General features: G+C 35.0%; 1 long non-coding RNA gene across 2 annotated transcripts in view; it reads right to left on the minus strand.

The window, feature by feature from the left end:
* Positions 1–17,594, minus strand: part of LOC131402626 (uncharacterized) — a 73,030-nt gene extending 55,436 nt beyond the window's left edge. For both annotated transcript variants that reach the window (XR_009218827.1, XR_009218828.1), the window contains exon 1: positions 17,473–17,594. This is a non-coding gene — a long non-coding RNA (uncharacterized LOC131402626). The remainder of the gene's footprint in view (positions 1–17,472) is intronic.
* Between the last annotated feature and the right edge of the window lie 6,604 nt (positions 17,595–24,198).

Consider the following 24,198-nt stretch of genomic DNA (forward strand, 5'->3'; position numbering starts at 1 on the left):
TTTTAATACGCATAAACGTTAGGAAAAAAATCCCGCATCTTCAAAATTATTGGATGCTAAACAATTGCATTGTCTTTTAAACAACCAAGAAATTGTGATAAGGGAGACATTTTGGAGAAATCTGCTCTATTTCCCTAAAATGTACATGTGGCATTTCCTATATAGCTAAACTTTCTTGGACCAGTTTTAATAGGTGTAGTGGATTTACCATTCTGATTTTCAGAAACACTAAGTCATGATTAGAATAAGAGAGAGGAAGCTAAAATAGAAACGCCAGAGAATGAAAAAAGTCCCCATCTTCAGTCCAAGCACAATAGATTCTTAATATATGCTTATAATAATAATTTCTGAGATCTTTATACCATAAAATATTGCTGTTCAGTGCAGTAGGGTGTAAGATAATAAGGACCGTACAGGTAAGGATGGGTAGAGAAGAGAGAAATGTCATATTGATAGGCAGATGCTGGGCACCAAACAGGGACATTCACGGGCTAGGTGGCAGTTCTCACAGTGCAAATGATTTAATTTTTTGCCTAAACAAAATTTCAGAGGTCTTCATCAACTGTAAAAACTACCAAATTAGTGAAACAAGGCAACACAATTGACTTAGATGCATATCTAAAATCCTAAAAAGTTTTTGGTTCTTGTACTTCCCACAGTTACCCATAATTGCAATGACACTGCGTATTGAGGACTCCAAATTTCCTTGTCCTGCATTACCAAACTTCCTTGTCCTGCACTAACAGAAGGGGCCCCCACCCTCTGATTATTAGTCGAGTGCTCACTAAGTTATCATGAACCAAGTCCAACGTGTGTGAATTCCTTCTGGCCACTGCCTTGGCTGATAGTCTTCCACTGACCTATTCGAAAAGAAATAGAGATGATTTAAGAACCACAGAGAAGGAACTGATTATCCCAAATTAATTCTTTAGCATTCCTGATTTTCTGTCTGAAATTTAGCAGTTAAAACTTAGTCTATATTAACTACATTGTAAATTTTTCAAGGAAGAAATAACACTTCGTCAATCGTGTATACATTCATGTGAATAGAAGATCAAATAAATGGCTTGTTAACAAGTAGAGGGAAAAAATTAAGTTCATGGATTCCTAGGAATGGACAAAGGAGGGGTTTTTGAAGGCTGGGAAGTTATGGAAGTTAATCTTCAGCTACCTCACAAATTTGTGAATCCATTATCAAATATTCAGCAAAGAAAACCAGAAGGAAAAAAATTGACTCTGCATTTGAGGTTTATTTTTTGTTTGTGTTTGTAGTGGGGCTGGTTGAGAGACATTTTCCCGATAGGCTAGAAACTTCGCCCTTTCTCTTCAGGTAGCTGAGAGATCAAAGAAACTTCAAAGAAAAGAGGGAAAAATGAAGGGGCTGTTGAAATCTCACAGCAACATTAGAACTGGAGGTGCTGCTTCCAGGGGTCTGTGGCACCCAAGGCTATCCTGTGCTGAGCCAAGATTAAGAATTCGTCACAACTCAAGATTCCATTTTCAGGTAACCGAGACTGAAAAAGACCCGTGACTTCACATTCTGCGATGTGAGCAGCCATTTCCAGCGACACGGCCAGTGCTCAGGATCTGAATGAAATCAAACCAGCTAAGAAAACTGAGTTCAGTAATTTAATAGCAAAAGCTCCACAGCTTTCTTTTTCCTCTGGATTGCTAAAAGATTCGCTGGGGAATTTAAATCATCGCATTCATCTCTTCTCTTCCAAAGTTCACATTTTCAATCTAGAGCCTTGCTGCTCAGTGTGTTCCACAGACCAGCAGCTCCGCTATCTCCTGGAACTTGTTAGAAAAGCACGATGCTGGGTCCCACGCCAGACCTACCACATCTGACTACAGTGCGTTAGGTTTGCATGAATTCAAGTTGGAAACATTAATCTAAAATCTGCTTCTTTGAGAAGTAAACCAAGTCTATGGGCGCTTCCCTAGGAGAACATAAACCACTGATTATTTGTGCACGGTACGCTGGCATAATCGAATTCGATCTTAATGACGATCTTAATTTACTGATCCTTCAAAATTTTGTTTCTATTGATTCTTATTTTAAGTGAAAGGAGAAAAAGTAATCCAACATTCTCTTTGGATAGTACTGAATGCTAATTATCCTCCTTCTCTGTCTTTCTTCTCTTTCTTGAACTCCCTTCTAACAATTACCGAAATTTGAGCACTCAAACACAATCTAGCCAATGACTAGGGAAGTATTTACATATTAAATTCCTTACCAATATATGAAATATTTTGTAATTATAAATATCATTATAAAATGTACAGCTAATGTCACTAATATTCAAAATATTAAGGTATGTATAAGGAATAATTTTGAATGTGAGATTTGTCTTAACTCGAACATACTATCGTCAGCTTGCGTTTCCACATAAACTCTTCCCACAAGACAAATTAAACACAACCAAAGCTAAAAGTAAGCAAGGAGGAGTTTTCGTTACACGAAAAATTCCTTTTTTACCTATGTTCTCTTTTTTGATTAATGGCATCTCCACCCTCACAAATTATTCTGGATAATAACGAACTCATGTCAAGTTCTTTCTGTCATCCACATCTAATCTGTCAGTTCTTCTTCCTTTCCATTCCTTCTTCCAGTACCCAAATCAGATCCATATCACATCTCAAATGAATCATGGTAATAGCTTACTAACTGGGTCTTTATATCTTTACTCTCTACCTTCTCCCAAATTAATTCCATGATATCAACCATTAAAGTAAAGTTCAAATTAGATCTTGGTCCTCAAAAACTTTTACCATATTCTATTGCTTATAGGATAAAGTTTAAACTCCTTACCCTAGTGTTTAAGGCTTTCACAATTACACATTTGCAAACTCATCTAGCACCACTGTTTCCACGTACCCTGGAAAATAGCAGCCTCTTCGAACTGCTTAACACCTTTCAATGTTCAAGTATATTTTCACTCCTGCACTTCTGTGACTTTAATTATCCCGTTCTCTCAAACTGTACTTTCTTTTTCCCTTCACTCTTTATCTATCTTTTAGCATTTGCCCATTGTATCAACGTTGAGCTTCATGGCAATGCCCTTAGCCCTTATTTATTTTCTTCTGTTTTTCATTGATTTTTTCTTTCCCCTATATTCCCCATTTATGTTAAAGGTCATTATTTTTGGACAATCTTATCCAGTCAACTGTAAGGTCCTTGAGAAAAGTGTTTTTAGATAAATCTCTTTGCTAAATAAGATGTAACACAATCACAGCCATTCAAAATATTTGTTGAATTGAATATTCATTTTGTTATAACAGAAAAAATTAAATAATTATACTATAATTAGTATATGAAAATTAAAGAATTATAACATACTATAATTAGTATATTAAAAAGTCTTGGAGATACAGATTTATGGTTGAATCTACTAAGTTTAATTTGACATAGGTTTTGCACTTTTTAAAATTATTCTCTGTTGCATAGGGACAGTTCTACGTGATTAGAATTATGAGAAAGATATTTAAAATATCCAAATGTGATTTCTACTGGCAAAGTAATATTGATTTCTTTTGATGTGAGACATCAAATCTTTTGATGTGAGATTGTCAGATAATTTATTTTTCTAACCCATGTAAGTCCCAGAAATCATACAACTGCAATAGAAGGAAATTGCCACTAGAATATAAGCCACAGAAAGTCATTTCTGTTCGCTAATGTATTCCAATCATCTACAGTGCCTGACATAAGAGTAGGTACTCTGTAGATATTTGTTATGTGAATCAATGACTGAATAGATGAATGAATTAGAGGGACTGAATTAGAGGGAATGAATTTTGGGACTATTGAATCAAGAAGAATAAAATCAATTTCAGATACTAACAACATATCCATAAAGTAACATATATATGATATTAAAGGAAAATGACAGAGAAAATGGTAGAAAGATTTGTACTGGACTTCTTTCTGATATGCTTTTATATTCTTTACTTGTATGAAATCACAACAGGAAATTGATTTGTATTTGAAAGAGGTATTCACATTCTCCTAGCCTCAGACGATCAATGGAATGAATTAGGAGGTCCCAGAGACTGTAGGCAATTCCTTAATTCTTCAGCAGTTGTTAGTGATGACCCAGTACAAATGCACTTAGCACAACCATCCAAAGTCAATTAGTCACCCCAACTCTCCACAAATTTGTAGACATTAATTCAAAGTTTGTGGGCAAAAAAATAAGTCATCATTTTAGTAAAGTAAGTCTTTCAAGTCAAAGTGTTTTTTTTGCTACTATTCTGTTTTCTCTTATTTCATTTTCCTACATGTGTTAAGATAGAATTTATGGGATTGCTTTTCCGATGATATGATTGTATTTTTATGTTTTCATAAATAAAACAAAAGAAGTCAAATTTGATGTTTTTGGTTTTTTTAAAAATTTCAAATGGGACATTACTGGTATATAAGGAATCTACTGATTCTTTTATATTTACTTTATATTTAACTGTTATTCTATGTATCCTAACAACAACAATAATAATAATGAACAACATCACCAGCACTCACACTGTGCCAGCCTCATGCTAAGTGTTTGAGGTCTGTAATCCCATTTTACTCTTTCAAAATAGGGGACAGGCACAAGTAGCACCTCTATTTTAACCTATATAAAATAAGACAGTGAAGTTGAACTACTGTCCAATGCTAAACAATTGCCCAAGGAGCAAACGGCCCAGCTGGATGTCAGACCTCAAAGACACAGCCATCACTATACACGCTACATGTCTTCTTTTAGTTTTCCTGATGATTCTGTTGCCCCAAAATACACAGATAATTTGTCTGTAAATAATGAAAATGTTGCCTCTGTTTTAGAATATCTGTAGCTTTTAATTTGTGCTAAATGAACCAGCCAATTAAACAAATTAAGATTAACATGAATCATGATGCAGATTTTGAATCTGAGATATATATTGTATACAGTTCTATTGGGTCAAGGCAAAAATTCTAGTCTTTTATTTTGAGCTAGAAATGATAATTATATTCAAGCAAATTTCACTAGGGATAGTTAAATATATTTTGATGTAGATCTGATTTGATTTTGATTTGATTTTGATTTAGATATGAAGGATCTGATTAATAGATTTCCTGGTAATGATCCATTCTTGCATTCATGAAATAAACCCCACTGGCCATGATGGATTAAGTTCTTTAAATACAGCTGGATATCATTTGGTGGTAATTTACCTGCCATTTTTGCATCTATATTCATTATTGAGATTGATAATTTCTTTCTACGCTCTTTGTTAGGTTTGGTTATCAGCATTACAGGGTAGCTTTTCTTCTTTTTCGGTGTTCTAGAAACATTGAAATAGGCTGAAAATTATCTGTTCCTTGAGGATTTGAAAAAAGTATCTTATAAAATAACCCAGATCCACTCTTTTAGGGGATAGGGCAACATTCCCACTTATTTCATACTTCTCAGGTTTTCTATAATGACTTTAGTCAACTTTGATAATTTCCTGATGATTCATCTATTTCACAGAAAGACCCTTGAAATTAATTAATAAGATTTTTACAGAATATACTTATTTTAATATTTCTTCTCTATCTACTTTTATACACTTTTTCTGGGGCTGCCCAAAAATATTTTGAACATCCGTCCCACAGTCTGATAGTTCTCCACAAGTGAATCTCACCTTCCAAAAAACAAGCAAATAAATACAACCTCTCCCTTGCTTCATATCCGTGTCAGTACAGTGCCGATGCTAGATTTCAGCTCTGCCAGTCAAGGTACCGACAGGATTCTTGTGTTTAGAAGTTAGTTGCATGATAATCCAGGCTAGGCATGGAAACCCCATCTTACTAGATGCTGCAGATTGAATCTTTGCGTCCTCTCCCCACCCAAATTGTGCTCTAACTCCCCGGTGTGGTTGTATTTGGAGACAAAGCCTCTAAGGAAATAATCAGGGTTAAATGAGGTTATAATGGTGAGACCCCAATCTGATAGGATTAGTGTCCTTATAAGAAGAGACATCAGAGTGCTCCCTAGCCCCCTCCCAGCACAAAAAAGAGGAGGCCATTTGAACACACAGGGAGAAAGCATCCATCTCTGCAAGCAAGGAAGAGATCTTCACCAGAAACTGAACATGCTTACACCCCGATCTTGGACTTCCCCAGCCCCCCAAAACTGTGAGAAATCAATTTCTGTTGTTTAATCCATGCAGTCTGTGGTATTTTATTAGGACCGCCCAAGCAGACTGATATACTAGAGTAAAAAGAAGCAAAATAGAACGATCTGGAGACAGCAGTACCTGTAGGCAGCTTCTACTCCAGAAAGATAAAGCAGCATCTTTGGGATAATTCTGTGTTTGGTTGTATTGTTGCAGCCTCCTAAAGGTTCTGTGGGCAAGATATACCCCTTACCAGATTCCTTTCTACTTAAACAGCTAGAGTGTCTTCTACTAAGAACCTATCCATACAACACAAACTCACTTTTAATTACTTTATTTAGATATTTTCATTTCTAATTTCTACACTTTTTTTCCTCATCAAAATTGCCTGTTTTATATTCAAAGAGGCAGTACGTGGAAGATTAACATTTTAAGCATGCTTATTGTGGCAGGCCCCTCAAAGATGTCCATATCCTAATCTCCAGACCCTGTGAATACAGTATGTAATCTGACAAGAGGAAATTAAAGCTCCAGATAGAATTCATTGACTTTAAAATATGGAAATTATACTGAATTATCTGGATGGGCCGAACGTAATCAGAAGGATCCTTATGAGAGGAGCAGGGAGGCAGAGCAGCATCCGAGTAAGGCTATGTTCGAAAGACTCAGCAGACCATTGCTGGCTTTGGAGCTGGAAGGGGCCATGTGCCAAGGAATGTGGTAGCCTCTAGAAGCTGAAAAAAGGAAGAAAATGAATTGTGCCCTAAAGCTTCCCGAAGAAACACAGCTCTGCCAACACCTTGATTTTAGCCCAATGAGACCCATTTTGGACTTCTGACCTCCCAAGCAATAAGACAGTAAATTTGTGTTGTTGATGTCACCGGGTTTGTGGCAATTTGCTACAGCAGCAATAGAAAACTAACACACTGGTTAAGAAATGAACCTTGGAATCAGAAAGAACAATGATCAAATTACAACCTCACCACCTGTGAACTATGGATGCTTACAAAAGAAATTTTTTTTTTATAGCTTTATACTTTATTTATTTAATTTTTTGTTTATTGCAGTAACATTGGTTTATAACATTGTAAAAATTTCAGGTGTACATCATTTTACTTCTATTTCTGCATAGATTACATCATGTTCACCACCAAAATACTAATTACAACCCATCACCACACACATGTACCAAATTATCCCTTTCACCCTCCTCCCTCCCCCCTTCCCCTCTGTATAGAAGAAGAAAGGAACAGAGAAGGACTACTAAAACACTGAGGAAAAAAAAAAAAAGTTAAAAAATGGCAGTAAGTACATACTTATCAATAGCTACTTTAAACATCAATGGACTAAATGCTCCAATTAAAAGAAATTTAACTTCTATAACGCTTTAACTCCTCATCTATAAAATGGTATAATAATAATATAATAATATTCTATAAAACCATGTAAGAACTGCCCCAGAGGGCAGTTGTGAGGATTCATCTATATGGTCTATGATATGTAGTTGGCAAATATTTGACATATAATACTCATTGGAAAAAAATTTACAAGAATTAATTTTCCATTTATATAATTTATAGTCATAATTTTCTTTGTAATTATTCTCTTTTTCTGGCTTTGCCTAGTTTTATTTTTAATTTAGTCTAATTTCTTGAACTATTGATTAGCTAATTTACTTTCTTTCTTATTTTCCAACAAAAGCTTTTAGTGTTATTGCTTTTCTTCTAAGTATAGCCTTGACTGCATCATGTAAGTGTTAGTGAGTAGTGTTCTCATCATATTATTTGTTTACTAATGGTTTTAATTTCTACTTTGACTCAAAAATTGTTTGGTAAAGTTTTGTATTGTCTTAAATTTAAAAATGGTTGTAGTTTGTTGATGTTGTTATTGATAATGTTTAAACCTTTGACAATAACTTTCATCTATATTGCACACAAAGGGCCGGCCCTGTGGCTTAGTGGTTAAGTGCGCGTGCTCCGCTGCTGGCGGCCCGGGTTCAGATCCCGGGTGCGCACAGACGCACCGCTTCTCCGGCGATGCTGAGGCCGCGTCCCACATACAGCAACTAGAAGGATGTGCAACTATGACATACAACTATCTACTGGGGCTTTGGGGAGAAAAATAAAAATAAATATATTGCACACAAATCAGAAAATGTGTCTTATATAATACAACCTTTGTATTTATAGGATTTGCTTGAGATCTTGTCAAATAGACACTCAATCTTCTCTGTTTCCACAAAAATTAAACTTTTTAATAGATTATGTATAATTCTGCAAACATACTTAAAATTTATGTCTGCTTATTCTGGTAAAGGCTGGAATTTTTAATGTATTGAAATTATCTTCTTGATTATTTTTCCTCAGATTCCTTAAAGTTATTTTTCTATATATTGCTGTTCTCTACTATTCACTACATAAAGCATGTCATCTCATTATTAAGGTCTGTATTTTTTTTCTATTTAAAATTTACCTTTTTTCCCTTCTAGGACTTTTTACTTTGATGACAACTTTGCCTTAAGTGATTATTGAATTATTATTTTGCATTTGCCATTTCAACATTTGCCCCTTAGTTTTTTATGTTTGTTTTTTGTATATTTCAGGTAAACAGCATATATTGAAATTTTATTACCTTTACTCAAGCTGAAACTTTTTTCTTGTCAATACAATGGTTTAAGCATTTACATTTTTAACAGAATTTTTAATGTTTTGACAGATATAGTTTTGTTATGCATGCACACATACATATTTATCTGCTGTAATTATACATTCCACATTATGGTGGTGTTAATTTTATTACTGGTTACTTTTAAGAAGTTTTAAAAACATCATTGAGGCCATGTGTATTAACACAACTTAGATAAACCTGAAGACCACCTATGTCAACGTGATTTAGTCATTTGTTCCAAAAAAACGTGGTCTATGAATGATAAGGCTGAAACCACTATACAACTTCACTATTTCATTCAGGAAATTCTCATGATCAATTTATCAGACATAATCTGCTCCCTTGGGTAACATTTTGGTTATCAGTCAAGACTCAGTTCAAGACCCCCATTTTGTTGTGTCCACCAAACTTAAACTAATCCATCATGAATTCAGCCCTGTCTCCATCAGATACCCACTTGGAAAGACCTGCCTTAAATCATTTGATCCTAGGTTCAAAGTCTATAAAACCCCACTTTAGTTTTCCCTTTTTGAGACAGTAAGAAGACTTTGTGGTAGTCTCCCTTACTAGAGGGAAATAATAAATTTCTAAATTTATTAGAACGTTCTAATAAATTTCTAAATTTATTAGAACGTTCTAATAAATTTAACTTCATAACAAGTCTAGAGATAGTTTGGAACATTGAATAGCATTAGACTCAAAATAAAGTGCCTCTTTTTTATAATAAGCAGTTTAGCACCCCTTAATTCTCCCCTGCCCATTCCCACATTACAACATTTACTAACGTAACATGATTTACACCAAGGTTATTGCGATTAATTTTACATCTCATAAATTCTCTTGAACAATGATTTAGGCTTAATTTGTACTAGTTGTCACATTTTTATACCTGACTTCTCCAATTATGAGCAATTAATTTGGAATTATTTTATAATTAGTTGGAATATTACTAAAATATATACTGAAAACTTTTAAACACTTTTCAAAGTAATCTGTAAGAGCATCTTTTGTATATTTGAATACTTGTTCTATTTCTAAGGAAATTTATTTGGATAAAAATTATCTCAAGTCTCCATAAGCATCCTCCCATAACATCTCATATTTAGAGTCACAGAGAATTTGGAGGCTAGACTACTTCTTTTACAGATAATCTGTTTTCCTTTTTCTTTGTTTCCTCTGTGTTGTAGATTTTCTTTTTCCTCATGTGCCTAGTGGACTTTTTCTAAAATAGAGGTTTCTTTTTTAAAAAGTTTTTCCTGAAGTGGTAGTTTTCCTGGAGGCTGTTTCATTTGGTATATGTTGGTAATTATTTTTCTGAAGAAACATGTCTCCAACAATAATTTAATGTCTTCAACAATAATTTAATCTAATTATCTTGTTTTTTTCTCCTGCTGAAACACCTATAATTCCATTGTCTGTCATTCCTTTTTATTTTTCTTTCCCTGCTATGAATCAAAGTGTCTAAAGTCGATCTTCCATATCATTAAATTGATTCTCTTCTTCCAGAATCCTGTTCGTTAATTTTTCTGATGAAAATTTAATTCAGACATTGCATATTTTGTTTCCTTGATTACTTCTTTATGTTTTCCTTCTCTGTTTTAATCTTATCCCATTCAGTCTTGATGGTTTTCTATATCAAGGATGTCAAAGTGTTTTCTGAAGTAATTTTATGGTTTCTGTAATAATCGCTCATTTTCAGAGGTACGGTCTTTTTCTGAGTCTTCATTTGATATTTTCGCTCCTTTGATCTGCAGCACTTTTACCCTTCTCATCATTAAACTTTGTAGGAGTTATCCAGAGTTGGTGCTTACCAAGGGATTTGGTGTTGGGTTGCTTTGGCACAGCTTACTGTTTGGGTGCTAGCTAAATCCTCGTTGTGGAGTCAGGGCTGGAGAGCAGGTTGATATACACAAGTCCCAGTCTATTACACAATTTCCAGCAAATGTTCTGCTTAAAGCAGGGCTTCTTTATGTTTTTGTGCCATCGAAAGATTTGCCAGAACACTGAACCACAGAGAAACCTTAAAAAGGCAAACAGAATTCCAAGAAAATAAATTATGCTGAAACACAGATAGCAATCTACTTTAAAATAAAATATACATTATATACCAATATATATGTGCTTCTTTATTAATCATTAATATCAAGATCTAGTGAAAGGTCTCATAACTACCATAAATCCAAAGTATCAATGAGCATAAAAGATATTTTGAGACACCTGAAGTTACTTAAATATGTTATCAAACTATTAATGATCTCTCTTGGGGAGAAAGTCACGAATCCTGCTAGTATAACTGTGGTTTATTGCCTACATTTGTACTTGAAAGGAATGCTACATTTCAGTTACAGACTAATGAAAATAAAGATTTCTTTTTTCCCATCCAATTTCATGGAGCCCCTGAATTTGGACCCCAGGTTAGGACACTTGCTCTAGTGTTATTCTATTGGATGTAAGTGGAATAACCTATTTCCTTGCCTGACATCTTAAAACTCTAAATTAAAGAATTCCATGAATAAATATGAGACATAGAAATACAGTTTTCAAGACATCTCCAGTTTTGCCCTTATCCATCATAGCTTAGTTGGGGGGATTTGGGGTCCTAGAAGTCATAAGAGGAAAAGGATCGCAGTCTGCTGTTTTTAAAAAGCCACACCTTCAAAGAAGATGAATAGCGCTCGGTTTTCTGCTTGATACTGATCCTGTGTCTCCAAGAACAGTTAGAAGATAATGGTTAAAGAACAGAATACACTTCTACTGTGCATCAGGTGATGGGGCTGCTGCCGGATCTCTTGAAGTGTATCATATTTTAGTTACCTATCAAAGAATTCTACCATCAGATCCCTCAGTCTTTTTTCTGCGTAACAATCTTGAAGTTTTTGGAGGTAATAACTACATGACAGTTGCTATCCAGATGCCAAATTAAAATAAAGGTATATAACACTATTTTAATTTTACACAGATAGCATAAACACAACTAAAACATAATTTTCAAGATATAGCTTGGTCTTTTGGAACACCATTCCAAATCTATGTTATAATATTGCTTCACAGGATAAATTAAATAATTTCCATGAATAAAATGGATCAGAACTATCCTTGAGTATAGAATCCCAGGAACAACTTTTCTCCTAAGAGGTTCAACTTTGTGTTTGTTGGGTTTACCTTAGGTCAAAATACACATTTGTGAACTTGAATTTTCTTTTAAGACATACACATGCACACACACACACACACACACAAACTATAAGTATTGTACTAAACTAATCCACACATTTAAAAATTCTACTTTATGAATAAGTTCTTTTAGTTATACATATTGGATAGATAGATGGATGGATGGATAGATAGATAGATAGGTAGACAGACAGATAGAAAATCAATATAGTTATACTTTTGAGTCTTTATTTTCTTCTCATTCTTGTTCCTATGACATTACTGAATAAGCAGTTAGCGTTGTGGAGGGAAGCCCCTAAAGTATTTTTTTTTAAATTGTGACCTTAAAATTGTGTGTTCTAAACTGCTGCATGGTCATCATCAACTAAAGCATTCTTCTCAGTTTCTGCCTCACTATAACGACACTCTAGGCTTGCTGATCTCTGGCCCAGCTTCACACAGAACCACAGAGAGCACAGGGCTAGTAACAAGTAACCATGACAACCAAACTCCATACATGTTTGCACAAAAAGGAGGAGGTTATATCGCTGTGGACTTTCATCTAAATGAAATTTTCTGATTGTTTTATGAATTCAGATTCTCTGGAGAAACAAAGCATTTCTCAAGTCAAGAGGTTATCCGTCAAATGCAGGAACTGTGCTCTCAGGGAAAATGATGGAATTCCATAAGACAAATATTTTCAAGATTTTACAAAAACGAAATACAGAAAGCTATCCCAGTTGAAAATACTACTTGGCAAGGAGAAAAGAAAGGGATCTGTATTTGCTATTGAGCTGGAGAAGACAATCTTTAGAAAAGGACAGCCATCCGAGAATGAAGGAAACTTTAAACTCCATTAACAGATGGACTCATTAATATGACTTTGCTGCTCCTTTTCAAAAGGAACTAGTGACTAAACAAAACCCACAGAGGGAATCTTTGGGTGTGGAATTTATAAATAAAATATTGCCTTGATCTTTGTGTACACAATAAATGTATCAAAACAGTATCTGCAAAATTTAACCAAATATATTCAGCTGAATATAAAAAAAACATTTTGGGATGCAAAGATATTTCCTCCAAATTATTTTCTTAGAAGAGTTATGAAAGATAGTCAAAGCTAAGAAGGGTAGTTATTTTGAAATATTATTGGTAATTTGTAGATTCTCACATATTTCTATATCTAGACTTTCTTGTTAATTCAATTTTTTTAAACACCTAAAGAAAAATAAGGTGCTATATCTCTTTCCTCTCAAAATTTTTGCACAAAATTTCCATCTCCTTTTGATTCCTTTGGGCATGTTTGGTCTATGATAAATTCCCCCATTGACACATTTTGGTTGTTATAATCATCTTTGACAAAGAAGGTGCTATAGTAAAGTTGCCTCTCAGTCCTCATACTGAAAAATATCTCAGATTAAAAATTTGAGACGTGTAATTGACAATAGTGCAACAGCCAGGAGTAGAAATAAAGGGATCCATGCAAGGCCTGCAAGAGACCAGAATGCCTCAATTATGATAACACCAAAAACCAACCACCACAGAGCTTATAAACTTACAACTTTCCCAAGTAAATTCTCTTAGAAATTATAAGTAAATTCTCTTAGGCAGGTTTGGCTGTGAGATAAGGCTAACTGGCTCTGATTATTACATTTGATCCCTTGGTATGTACTTTGAAAACCATATAATTTTTACCAATAACGCAGGTACCAGGAGATTCTTTTGTTATGCAAAGCCAACTGTGAGTAAATCGGCAGAGCACGTCAAACTTAACCAACAGGCCACCGGGGCTGGCCCTCATCCTTAAGGATGTTAAAGTGTAGTTGACTTATCCCCATACAAAGGTGAAGAGTACATGAGACTACGCAAGTGGGGCAGAGGAAATATCACGTAGGAATTCAGAACAAGAGATCAGTGTAGGACAGAAAAAAACAGAGAACACTTGAAGAAGGAGGTGAGACTTGAAATGTGTTTTAATGGATAGGAAAGATTTCAAGAGGAAAAACATATTTCTCATCTTAATATTCAAATTAAGATGGGATTTTAAAGTGTGGTTACTAAATAGTAATGTATTTAAAAGAGCACATAAATTCAAAATGAGCAGTAGTGAATTTGAATTATCTCTATGCTTGTGATATTTTACAGATGATCTAGGAGACTTGAGATTTCATTGAAAAGGAAACAGATGTTAAAACAATTATTTTTGTTAAGTTAGATGTTTTAAAAAATGCTAGCATAACAGTTGACTATTTTAATATTTGGTGCCCAGATTTCTTTTCTAAAGCAAGACAATGAGAAAAAGAATGTAAACATGCTAGGAAAAGTGTAATTATACGTTGCACTTTTTTGCTAATGCTGTGAATCTTAAATTAAAAGGCCAGTTACACTATTAATGCTGCTTTTAGTTTTAACCACCAAAAGTGCAGAGCTGTTAATTTAACCATCTTTGTTACCTTACAATTCTTTCTATAAATCAAAGAAATCTAAATTAGACACCATTGTCTTTGCAAAATAACATGGTAGCAATAGATTTCACAGCAATTTTCACTGAATTCTTATTGAATTTCAGAATATTTTATCCCATTTTAGCTAATTCTTAAGAAGACTTTAGGAAATAATCACTTCCTTTAGTATACATAATGCTTTCTGAAATTTGCTTCATAGGAAAATAGATTAAAAATTAGTAATTAATAAGTCACAATTGCCCCTTAAGGTTAGTCATCATTATTTTTATTCATTCTTGCAAAGTTGTAAACTCTATTTGACTGAATTAACAGTTCCCAATATCACATTTATCAGCTCCAGGAATTAACAGAATATTGGCACTGAGGATGAAGAACTGGTGTAATTGTTTTGGTAACCCACCATCTTTACAATCCGGACGTAGATGAAAACATAGTTTTGGATTTGGATATGGGTAGGAATACTTATTGACACCTGCATCATTTTCAGCTGTATTTTTGAATTTAGTTTCAGAACAATGTATCTGACATAACTTATAACTTGGGACAATCACTGGTGTCTCTCTGAGCCTCCTTTTCTTCATCTGCAACATGTGCTCTACTGCTAAGAACAGGTGTGGGGCAAACAGGATAACACATGCAGAAGGGCTCTGAGGTAGGAGCTTCACTGTAGAAATTGTGAAAATTAATAAAGGAAAACCTCACTTAAAACGGAGTCAGGAAGCTCCTTAGGGGAGGTCTACAGGACACAACTTCCCTGAAGCTTACTTTACAATTTGGACAGGAAGTGCAACTACTACTCCAGCAGGAGGAAGAAAGATTTTCTCCTTGCCCAGCAACAGCCCAGCCAATGAGAAGCTTCACAGCTCAGCCAACGAGAAGCCATCTCCACCCCAAACTCTTACTTTCCTCCAATGAATTTTTGTTCAAAACAGCCCCTCCCAACCCCCTCTTCTTCTCTATAAAAGCAAGCTCCCCTCCCTTATTCTCTGGATTTGCCTGTGGTCTGCCATAGTTTGCATTTAACAAATTGCAATTCCTCTGTCTACTCTCGAATAAACTCATTTTGCTGGTAGGATAACTGGCTATTTTATTTTAAAGTTCACAAAATAATATACCTGCCATTTCTTGTTTCCTCCATTTCCATTATACTCTCTTATATCTGGCAAATTCCTCCACCTTTGCTTAATTGGTGAAGAACCTTAAATTTACAGTTTCCGTAATTCTAAACTGGTTCCCACACCTCACACACATTATTCCCGTTCTTTGGGTATCATGCTGCTAGGGGCTGGAAGAGTGGTACAAATACCACCAGGTAACCCTTTTTTGAACCACATGCACTTTGTGTTCTGAGTTATGTGCATATAGAAATGTACATGTACATACTTATATTAAAATATGGCAATAAACTAAACCATTAAATATTGAATCAATATTTAAATTAAAATATGGCAAATAAGGATGGGCAACTGATCCACATGCTAAAAAAATCTTTCTGAAATGCTTCTATTCACAATATTGGTTTATATTCATTGATAAGCTGTCCTTATGCTTAAATTAATCTGAATTTGCCTACTTATATTGTGTTGATTTACAAATCATCTCAAGTTTAGGAGCTCAAATTTCAATAACTATAAGTAACCCAAGATTATGGTAATAAATAAAATAATCTAAAGAAATCACAAGAATCTTTTAAAGATGCTCTACTACCATCATGCAAGAAATTATTTTAATTATGAAAACTTTAAAAAAAAATTATTTCTACTTCTAACCATGACAGAACGTGCCTTGGTCCTTGACTTGCCGTCTCACCATAAAAAGCAAGAATACTGGAAAGCATGAAACAACTCTTTTCAGATATCGGGAAAACACACAATGCAGGGCTGTGATCCTCAGGAAGAAAACAAAAGAAGAAAACACTAAAATCTCTCCCTTTTACTGACGGCATTTGCTCTCCAAACCCAGAGCAGGGACGGAGAAATAAGCAAAGATGGGAGTTCAAGGAGACTGAGGCGTCTGAATTTTAGCACTTGTACTGAGAAGCTTGGAAACAGTCAATGTCTCAAGGGAAAAACTGGAATATTTGATTCACTTCTCGTGCCTCCCTTCTTTCTGGGATCTTGATGTTCCTCAAACCCAGGTGCTTTGGCAGAACCAAATTCTAATTTTTGTCTCTCCAGATCTGAAAAATTGTTTAAAGCTCTCCTGACTCCCCTGCCTTTTAGGAGCTTCTCAACCTGCTTTGTCTCTCCTCTCCCACCAAGAATGAGCAAATGTCCTATGGGGCATATGGGGTAAAATGAGAAAGCAACCTGCAGAATGTCGAGGCCCGACTCAATTGGTTTCCCTACACATTGGAAATTTGGCTTCTCACTATTGCCTTAATTTTCATTTTCCTACTAATATATAATAATTCTAAGCAATGAAGTTTGTCTCCCAAATACATTAGTAAAACTTGGCAAGAAAAACAAGGAGATGGCAGAATATTCTCAAATTTTAAAACCTGAAGGTCTGGACCAAAAAAGAGGACTATCAGGTTGGGGTCGAGATAACAGATACGGCCAGAGTAATGACTAACTCCAAAGCTAGCTTCACTGAAGAGAAGGCATTTTAAAGATTGAAGAAAAATCTTGTCAGAAGATCCCAGAAAAGTTCTAATTTTCATTACCAGTTAATAAAGTTATTGATACAGAAGTGTACAGAACAGAACATGGCTCTTGTTTATTTTCCTTGCACTTTTTGGCCTGGGATATGGGTTTTAAATAGACATTGTCTGTACCACCTTCATTAAAATAAACAAAATATTTGTAAAAACCACGAAAGAAGAAAGGAAGGAAGGGGAGGGGAGGGGAGGGGAGGGAAGGAGGGAGGGAGGGAGGGGGGGAGGGAGGAAGGAAGGAAGGAAGGAAGGAAGGGAGGAAGGGAGGAAGGAAGGAAGGAAGGAAGGAAGGAACTCTGTGCCTTTATTGGCCAAGCAGGCCACCTGAGTGAGATGAAGTGGGAGGTGTGGGTGGCGCCGGTGCCTGGCTGGCCATGGTTCCCGGGCCTGTAGGTGATGAGAACGCACCTAGGTAGTGGCCAGTCATCTCTCGCTAGGTTTCTACCTGGCTGAAGGTCTTGCCATTGTAGACGCCCACCATCTCCAGCAGGACGACCATGTCTCCAGGTGCATCTTCAGCACCTCAGGCCTCTCCCCGGCAGCGCCTCCTTCCTGGGCTCGCGCAGGCGCGTCAGCGGAAGAGCCGCCTCCACGGCAGGGCGGATTTAGTGGCTGCGGCTGCACCCGCTGCTCCAGCTGCTCCTAGAATGTGACCCCGGCTGGGCGAGAGCCGCCCCGCGGTAGGTGCATTTGCAGAAGGTCCGCTTCTTCTTCGGCTCTACTTCCACATCTTGTCGGTTCTGCTTTTCAGAATGTTGGTTTTCCCGTACATAAAGGAAAAGGTACGAACATATTCTCTCTCTAAATATTTTTAATTTTAACAAAGAAATTTTTATTATTTTTAGTTTCGAAAAGACAGCTACAATCAAAGAAACTCTAAACTGGTCCTGTCCAATAGAAATATAACAAGCCACATATGTGATTTTCACCTTTTTGTAGCCAAATTTTAAACCGTAGGAATGAAACAGATGAAATTAGTTTCAATAATATATTTTTATTTAACCCAATGTATCCAAAATATTATCATTTACACGTTTAATCAATATAAAAATGATTAATGATATACCTGTCATATTCACTACAACACAATAATGTTGATGCAGTGGTTAAGGTGAAATGTAGTCCCACTAAAGCAATAAAGATTTATGAAAGAAAAAATGTTTTAGGTGCTTCAGTTTTTAAGTTAAAATTAAATAAAATTTAGAATTCACTTCCTCCATAGCTCTACCCATATTTAAGTGCTCAACAGCTTCGTGTGCTTAGTGGCTGCCATCCTAGACAGCACAGTTCTAACCTCACTTGTTGATGGAAATTAGTGATTTTAAACGGAGGCTGCAGATCGCTGCCAGAGATGTGTTGGTCAAAGAAATATCTCCCTCAAAAGAGAGGCAGTGTTGAGAACGACAAGATGAATTAGTCAGTTATAGCTCTGACTTTAATTTTCAAAAGAATAAATAAGCTAATTAAAATAATTATGAACAATGCTGTTGATCTTAAAATCAATTCTCTTGTCATCCTGCCAAATAACAGTATTTCAAAATCTTTCAATCTAAAATCCTATTTTCTTACTGAAAAACATTTACCCTTTAGCATTTTTACTTTCATATTCTCACTGTACAAATTATTGCATTTCATCAAGACCCCAGAGCATGAGCCATTTCGTATACTGTGTCATCAGCCTCCTAGTGACTGCACTTTTGTCCCTTGTTGAACCTGTGGCCCATCACTTTCAAATACTCTCCACCCGCAACCCACAACTGCTTTGTTTTCTTGTCCTCCCACTACACTGGATCTGTACATCACTATCAGGAAATCACTCCAAACATTTGCTCTCCTGCTTTTATATGCAGACCATTAAGCACTGCTGGGAAAAATCATACCTCTGTACCAAATAAGTTTTCTCTGTTCAAGTTCACTCAACAATCCTTCTATTTGTTCTCTCTGTCAACTCCATCAGCCCTTCTACATGGCAGAGTCTCCAACTCTTAGACATTTTTCTCTATTTCTCCATTTTGTCCCCATGCTCATGCGCACCTCCATGCCCGTCTTTGATAGAGAAAATGTATCTTTTTAAGTTACAGCAAAGACAAAAGCCAAGTAGCAGAAATTCACTCAACCTCTACCTCCACCCACAAATGAACTGATCTTCATATACCACTTTCCCTCCTTCTTTTATATCTCACTGAAAGAAGGGCCAAGTTATCTGTTCAGTTTACTTTGAACTTAGTAGAACTTTGAACCTCCTCAGAGACCTTTTTCCTCAGTATCTTTCTTTCTTTTATTTTTTTACCTTCAGTGTATAATTATCTCTTCTGTGCTAAAAAGAAAACCTCCCAGCATTTTTTTTATTTTCCTATGTATATTATCCTACCTTTCTCCTTTCTTCACATTTGTCCCCGAGAAAAACATTGTCTTCTCACATTGTGTGACTTTCTTTATCTCCCGTTGATTCCTAATTACATTTACTCCTGGCTTCTTTCCCCACAGTCCACAGAATCTGGTCTCAATGAGGTCAAGGTTATTGTCTCTAGTGCCAGATTCAGTAGATGTGTCTAAGTACTTTCTTCACCTGATCTCCCTCTGTGCCATCTGATTAATTCCCCTTTCTTCTCTTGGCCTTCTTAATGCTGCTCTTTGCTAGATTTTTCCCAAATATTCTGGTCACTTCTTTTCAGTCTTTGTTATCACAGCTTTTTCTGATTGCATATTAAGAAGTTACGAATTTTAGTAATATAAATTTCTAAATAACATTCTCAATATTATAATATGAAAAGTGAAAGTGGTGGTTTTCTTCTGAAAATCATTCAGCCTATTGACTTGATGAAAAGACAATTCACCAAGCCAGGTGAACTGATTTGCTTTACGCGGGAGCTTATACTCTTGAAAATAAAGCCTCTATTCTTCAAATGTGTCCTGAGATAAAGTTATGTAAAAACCTTAATAGCAATATAATCAGACTGTTACCACACAATTGCACCATAAAGAATACCAGTCATGGATATAATCATGGAAAATTGCCAGACAATTGCAACATTAAAATGCATCAATCATAGACACAATCACACAAATGACTACAATCAGTAGTAAAATTTAAAGCAATTACAACTTTTAACGGAATTATGTGGGAAAATTATTTAAATAACAATACTGTGTTTCTAGCTTTTACATAAATTCAAGAGAATGTCTCTGATACATGAATGCCTCCCCAGTAGAAGGGCACTTCTGCACTAACCTCCAATTTCTTTCAAATGTCCTGGCCACTTAATTGTTAATGTATCTGAATGTCAAGTCTCAATTCCAAAGAAAGAGATCTCCTAAAATGTAAGAAATAAGGTACGCTCATATTAGAAAATTGTAATTGTGTCCTACAGGAGAAAAAACTGATTTCTAAATATTATAAGGAGATGACATCAAAATGGTAAGCTGTTTAAATAATTTTTCAAATGTGACTTTCTAGCTGTTGCCAAGACATGAGAAATTAGTAACACTGTGTATATAAAGCAAAAATGTAACTTAAGAGAAAAGCAGATGCCCAGAAGCTCATAAAACAAAAGCATGCAGTCACCCTATCTACTCATGTTTAAGATGATGTCTTAAATCATTTTCTTTTTAAATTTTTTTTTGTTTTTTGCTTTTTATCTTCTTTATTCCTATTCACAGAGGTCATAACAAACTTAGATATATTTAATTCAAGCCTCCCTATTTTTGACTAAAATGAAAATTCTGTTCAGTTGAAATTAACCAGTGCAAAATTGCCACAGGCATGTTCCAGACAGAGAGTGCCTGGGTGTCAGAGCCCTCTGCCTGTCTAAAAGTCCCACATCACACTCCAGTGTTTTCTCCAGGCAGGCAGCCCATCCTTTGATGAGTTGATTCATGCTTCCGATCTTCCTGCCTCTGGCCTTGACCTGAGTACTGTGGCTAAATACACTAACAATACTTAAATCTTCAAAACTAGAGAAAGTTAAGAAGGCATGAAGGGCGGTATCAACTTAGAGACAATAGAGCCCACAGAACACTATTGCAGAACACAAGTTGGCCCAAACTTGTCAAAAACTCTCTCTCAAACACAAAGCCTAGAAAATAGCCAATTATTTATTTAATTATCACATATATTATTTAAAATGTAAATATCTATGAACGTTTTAAATAAATTTTTTTTCATCAAGACATCTAGCAAAGAATCCAAAATGCCTTACTGATGCAGTAACTTTCCCTAAAAATATCTGAGTTCTTCACCCAAGAAGAAAGGAAAGGTGTATGTGAATATGGCAGGGCAGGAAAAGCTATAACAAAACTGTTATGTTGTTATAAGCTTAAGACCCCTGGGACGGAGGATCGCCAGAAAGTAGAATAAATGACCAGAAGGAATGGTTCCAAAGACAAGACACAGCTTAGGTCAAGATAATTCACATCAATCTTGCACCAAGCAATAAGCTAAAAATGTGTATTTTTGCCTCTTTCGCATGCATCCTTCTCCAATTGAACCCATATTTCCACAGCCCAAATCAAAGCTATTACTCTTATTGTCAGTTCAGCTACGTGATTGCTAAATGGACTTTCTTGATCTACCTTGAGAAAGTACTGTTATGTAAGAAATAAGCAGGTAGGTAATATATAGCATATAAACAAATTAGTTGCAAATGACCAAATTACTAGGAAACTCTTGTTTTAAATTCTACACTGTCAGAAAGAAATTCCTTTAGCTATGATTTTTATTTCAAAAAAAATTAAAATAAACTGAGACATTTTGCTTTGAAAAATTAAATATAAAGCCTTGTACACTGAAAACTGACACATTAAAAAAACCTAATGTCTGAAACTTGGAAACATGAATGCTTCAGAGGCCTTCAAATGAAAAAGGCAATTTAACTCACTTTCCTCTTTGCCTGAATATTGGTGCAATATTATTTAATGCCACTAAACCAGCTTGTCAGTTTTTTCATGTTACTTTCCATTGGCAAATGTATAATGTGTCCAATCTTTTATGGAGCTCTGCTTATATGCCAGGCACTTTACCAAATGCTTCGCATATGTTATCTCATTTAATCCCTCCAACAACCCCTTTAAAATGCAACTTTTTCCCTATTTTACAGATTAGGAAATTGAAGCTCGGAAAGATGAGTACAACTAATTGCAGGAAAGGTAGAATAAAATCTAAATCTGTCTGACTCCAAAGCCAGAATGCTCAACCTGTGCAATAAATTTCCTCCCTAAATGACTAAGGTAGATCAACTTGCATCTAGAGAAAAAATAATTCAGCTTCCAAAAGTACATTGCAATGTAATTCAATACAGGAATTTCTAGTAATTTGAAAGAGTTAATAAGCTAAGGTAACCCAAATTGAGCAATATTTTACGAAGTTACTAGCCAATTCTCTTCAAAAACCCCAAGGTTGTAAAGTACAAAGAAATTCTGAGGAACAATTACACATTAAATAAAACTAAAGAAATATGACAACTAAATATAAGGAGTTATCCTGGAGTGGACTCTGGACTGGGGAGGGGGGCGGTGTAAAAAGTAGCTACAAATAACATTATTAGGACAGAAATTTAAGTGTGGAGTATGGATTAGACAGTAGTATTATATCAATGTTAAGATTTCTGACTTTTATAACTGTACTGTAGTATATAGGAGGTTTTTGTGCTAATGTTGCAGCTCTAAGTTTGAAATTATCTCAAATCGTAGCAAAATAAAAAGTGGCTGATAGATAAAAGCAAACAATTAAAATAAGTCAAATAGGAAGAAAACAATCAGATTGATAACACTTCATAATTTTTATATTCTGACAAATATATATACTAGGGTGAATAAGGAAGAAAATGAGAAAATACGTTGCTTTAAATTTTTCATTATTTGAGGGAATAATACTGCGTATTCCCTGTAGAATTCCTCCAGGGGCGTTATAGTTGATTAGTATTAGTTTTTTTTTAATTGGAAAGAGTCTATCAGAGTCTTGCGTGAGAAGATTTGGCTACTACTTTAAGAGTTTATTATGCTCATGCTCAAGTAATCTTGAATTACAACATAAATCCCTTGAAAGAATATTGATAGTCACATAACTACTATATAAAATCATTGCCACAGTATTTTAAATATTCTCCCTTGATATTCTTAGTCTCCATATAATATAGAACAATGCTGATATTTTAACAAGAATGGAAAGAATACTGATTGCTACTACCTTTGAATGATACGTCACTTGCAGCAAAGGCTCAAGATGAGAAAAGGAAAGAAAGCTGAAACTAAAGACTATTTTCCAAAACTATACAAACATAAAAATGTAAAGATATACCTCAATTTGTTGCTAGTAAAGTACAGCTAAGTGCATTCAGTATCATTTTTTTTAAGGTTTGAGGTAAATATAAATTTTTTTTCAGTAAAAAAAGTCATATGAATGTTGGTAATATATTTTAAACATCTCTATTTAGGAAACTCAGAAAACAATTAGACTGTATAATCATATCTGAGTTTAGTAAAGGGTCTGAGTTTAGTAGAGGGTACCCTATAAAAGTACACATACTAGACTATGTGCTCTAAAATTATCTTTTAAAACAAAGTTTTGACTGGATTTTGACTATTTTATATCTTTCAAAAAGAGATATAGGAAGCAAATATGTCAAAATGTCTGATAGATCTGGATACAGGGAATAGATATCTCACTATTTTCGGTAAGTTGGTTTTCCTTCAAAATTAATTTTTTTTAAACTTAGTAGTTTGTTAGAAGATTTTTATTGGAAAATGAGGTGGTATTAGGAGAAAATGACTATTTATTCCCAAATCTTTGTTTTAATTTTCCACAAAACACTGGTGTTTGTAAAATCAGGAATTCTAGGTTTAGTCAGGATCTTCAGTCATCTGTGTAATATTTTTAACCTCTCTAGGCTTCCTCATCTGTAAAATTATGATATCTTAGAATCCTTTAAACTCTGAAATTGATTCTCAGACATACTATAGAAACAATAGCAAGAGAATATTGTTAAAGCCAGGATTGTTGGGTTTAGAAATCTTCCAAAACTAACTTAAGTAAAAATAAAATGGAGACAGGAGAGGCAAGAAGTTTCGGCAACTCTAAGTGAACTGTAACCAGGACCTGAAAAGCAAAGACAGCTAAGCCCTTGCCTCTCTCAGGAG

This window comes from Diceros bicornis, unplaced genomic scaffold (genome assembly GCF_020826845.1).
Source record: "Diceros bicornis minor isolate mBicDic1 unplaced genomic scaffold, mDicBic1.mat.cur scaffold_196_ctg1, whole genome shotgun sequence".
NCBI lineage: Eukaryota > Metazoa > Chordata > Mammalia > Perissodactyla > Rhinocerotidae > Diceros > Diceros bicornis.